The following is a 4,104-nucleotide window of genomic DNA, read 5'->3' as shown; positions in this document are numbered from 1 at the left end:
AAAGGTTAGCAGGTTAGCATGCCTAGGAATTTACTAAGGTTACAACCACACTATGAGGTATGACATCTTGGAGCACAACAGCTGGCAACGAGAACCCAATTTTCACTCTACATGCATTTTAGCTATCTTTCTCAGTTCCTTGTACACTTCAGATTCATTCTACTCTGGTTCCACAGACTGAATAAACACTTGCAGTTATAGTGCAGAGGTGGACACCTTCCACTTTCATTTCAATCAAAATTATTCCACAATGCAAACTACATCACTGTCGGTAGGAATGTTTGAGACATGTTTCACATCCAAACACACCAAGTTCAACAGCTTCACATCTTCCTTCTGGCTCCCTAAAAGAGCCATACATCCATTTTCACTCTGCTCTCGTGGCACACTGAAGTACTTGCTCAAGAAGTATACATTCCACACGCCAGATCGTCTAGTAAAATTAATAGCAAACCATGCCATTCAGAAATACAACATTTGTATAACAAGGAATGTTCCATCATGTGGGAAAGTTTTATTAAAGGTTCAGTTCAGTCTATTCTGAATATTTCCTTTTGCTTAAGAATGCTGATTTGCTTAAGAATGAATGACAGAAAGTGGAAAATGATTCTTGTCCTCCCGTCTTCAAGGTGGAAGATGGGAAGATGCAGAGCTGACCACAGTCACTAGCATTTGAGAGCTTTTTGCAGATCTAGAAACATGCACATAAAGGATGACGCTATCAGCCTTGTATTTCCACTAAACACCAGGTATTTCACTTCAACACAGTATTTTTCACACCAAGGTTAACATTAGTAGGTCAATAACATGATAGAAAACTTCTTGTGCTGCCCAGACACCTGTCAGATAGACTGCTGAGATTTGCTCAGATGCCTACCAAACAGCCCACCAGCTGGTAATCACAAAAGCAGGATCAAGGAGAAAGCTAACAGACTACTATTTTCCTCCAGGCAAGGAGCCACTCATACATATTATTGACTTCAAGATAATTCAGATTTTGGTCAACTCTTCCTAATTGATACACAGTTTCCATCCAGGATTCATGTTCTTAATAGTTAACATAGCCCACATGATCATAGAAACATACACGCAGTAAATGGAGAGCAGAGCACTCATTTAATGAGAAGTGTATTTTCATATCCCAACAACCCCCTGGGCCCCCATCCCCTGTCTATGCACATCCTCCACAGACACTCTTCACAAGAACATTTACTGCACTCCCAAATCAGATGCCATCAGTAAACCATCACACCTGAAAAATGCTGCATCTACTTGCCAGAAGTAAACACAGACTTTGTGTAGAGGATTAAGAGAAATTGATTCATTAACTGATTCATTGTGACCAAAAGAACAAAAAATATAGTTAAAGTTGAAGCAGTAGAATATGACGTGAAGGACAAAAAGACTACAGTAGGGGAGCAAACCACCCTAAAGCATAGGTAGCACATACAGGATTATTTTTGTTTGATGAAAACAGTTTTAAACAGTTTGAGTATTTTAAATGTACAATCATAAGGAATTATTTAGTTATCTGCAATCTACCACTTTCAAGAGCAAGTCACTTTGGTGGCTCTGGTTTCAAAGTCATATTATGTATGACAAGTCGTATCATGTTTCTTGATGTACTACACATTTAGCTTGGAAAGAATTAAACATATCAAACAATGCAGAATGATTCAAAAATTCAGAGTATTTGCACATTTTGATATTCAGAATACCAGCATGCAAACACTGGGTCTGAAACAAAGGCTCGCAGTATTCCTCTGCATCATCAGCTCCCCAAAGAGCTGATCCAAAGAAACAACTGCTCTTGAAGATCAGCTATTCATTACCATCACAGAAACTACTTTGGGGATCGCATCACCCAAGGGCAAGCACCAACTCTAGTGGTTATGCAAAAATCAATAGGCTGTCAATTTATTTCCAGAAGTAGTATTTACAGCTGTCAGCATTTAGTAAAAATCTCCATATGAGTTCTTCCCCATATGATCCCTTTGCTGCAGTGTTCCAAGTGTTTTGGAAAACTGTCTTTTTGCTGAAGTTCATCAGTCCCATCCTTTTGCAATCAGAGAAGCCACATGGTGACAGAGTGCACCAAATGCACCAGCCTCATTTTGACTAGCTGAGCACATCGCCTTCCACAAAAAGGTACCAAAGTTCATTTGTATTTCACTTATGAAAAGTGAAAAGATTAAGCTGATACAAAATCTGAATAGTCTCTTTTGAATGCTACAGCACAAAAACGGAATCTTATATACACTAACAATATAGAATTAGAACGGAGAACACAAGCAGAATGATTTCAAATTCCAGGTTGAGCCTGGAATCCTTATTTCCATATGGAGAAATACAAGAATTGTTTAAATATCATAGCACCTACTTAAGCACAACAGTATTTAGCACAGTGTTCTGAAGTCTGGGCACCCACAAATCAGTGGTATGATGTCAGGCATCACTTTCTGTTTCAGGGTTGCACAAAGCTTTTTTTTTTTTTTTCCTCCTTCCCTTCTTCATTTTCTATTTTGTTATTTCTCACACGGAATGTTGTTCTGTACATGTTTGCTCCACTTTTCCTGGCTCCAAACTGAGCTTCAAAGCCTTCCTTCCTCAACCTCCTTCTTACAGAGAACAAACATTCTTTAGTTTATGCTTCAGCCTTCTCAAGCTTCGCCTCAGTAATATAGAGCAAATAGTTACACTTTCACAAGGAAAAAAGTTATTGTTCTAACACCACAATTTCAGAAGCAAAAGTACAATCTACCTTTCCATGTATTTATTGTTGTGAGGTCTTCTTTAAATTAATACAATAAATTTCTCAGTGCTTCTATTCCTTTCCAAATGATTGATGTCTCACCTCCACACACCTCAATGAGCGATACAGAAAACGACTAAATAAATTAATACTTACAAGCTCATCACTTGCATTTAGTAGCAACATGCACAAGATGATACTGCCATCTCTCTTTAAAATTCAGGTAATGATATATGGCAGATAAATGCATTCAAATTTCCTCCGAGCACTGAAGACAAATGCTGCTTTGACAAATGCAGTCCAATAACAAAACTTCATTCTAATTTCCTCTCAGTCTCCAAATACAAGTCTGTTCTCACCCGAGAACTCGGTTTTACAGAGGCTTCTCAGGTGCCTTTAACATTCAAAAATTTGTGATTTAAGCATGTCTGCATTAATTGTAAATAAGAGACAAAACAAATCCAGAGCTTCAGCAAGCAGTATGAAAAATGCTGAGGGTGAAGAATGTTGCCCATGCTTACGTTTCTCTAACCAGTGTGGGCACACCCCCTCAAAAGGAAGCACAAACACCTCCTTGTGCAGAAGAACTTCCATAAACAAATCACCATTAGCCTGGGTCCAGTTGTTTTGTCAGACTGATGAACATACACTTACCTGACTGCCAGTACATGATTTCCAATTCCAGATATCAGCATTAAAGAAAAACTTCAGAATTAACTGGTGTCAGTTAAACTGAAGCTTTAATTTTGAAAGAAATGTAAGCTAGAGTATGACAAGTAACTCTAAAACTTCATCAAAACAAAGGAGTTAGTATGCTGCAGAACGTGCAGACTTCTGTGTTCTCTAATCCCAAGACTATTCAACAACTTAGCTTCCACTTTTCTGCAGTAGGAAAATACTATGAGTGTATCCATTACATTGCTTTGGGCCATTTTTCTCAGTTAGGCAAGGTACCCTTTAAAAAGCTTCAGGCACCCAGAAACGAGTTTTCAAGCATAACAACTTACTAAAGACCCAACAATGCTTTGCACCTGCTTCAGGTCTCATGAGCAGGTGGAAAGCTAAGCTGAGTCACGCAAAGAATAGTTTTAAAATGCTCCCTGCTGTAATAAGACTGCAAAAGACTTCTCATACTAAAAAGCCTTGCAACATGCTCTATGTTATGCTGAAGTTAAACCCTTCAGAAATCAAAAAGCAATTCCTTTTGCTAAAGTGAAGTTATACACTGCCCATAAAGGGCAGCAGTGCTATTTCTTTTCCCTTTCCTCAGAACTGTAAACACCAAAGCTACCCAAGCGCTTATGTTTTAAGTACTCTCACAGCCAGCACTTGACACAAACTCTCCCTGGCAG

Source organism: Meleagris gallopavo, chromosome 12, assembly GCF_000146605.3.
Source record: "Meleagris gallopavo isolate NT-WF06-2002-E0010 breed Aviagen turkey brand Nicholas breeding stock chromosome 12, Turkey_5.1, whole genome shotgun sequence".
NCBI lineage: Eukaryota > Metazoa > Chordata > Aves > Galliformes > Phasianidae > Meleagris > Meleagris gallopavo.
The sequence above is the reverse complement of the archived record's forward strand: the minus strand, read 5'-3'. Positions refer to the sequence as shown.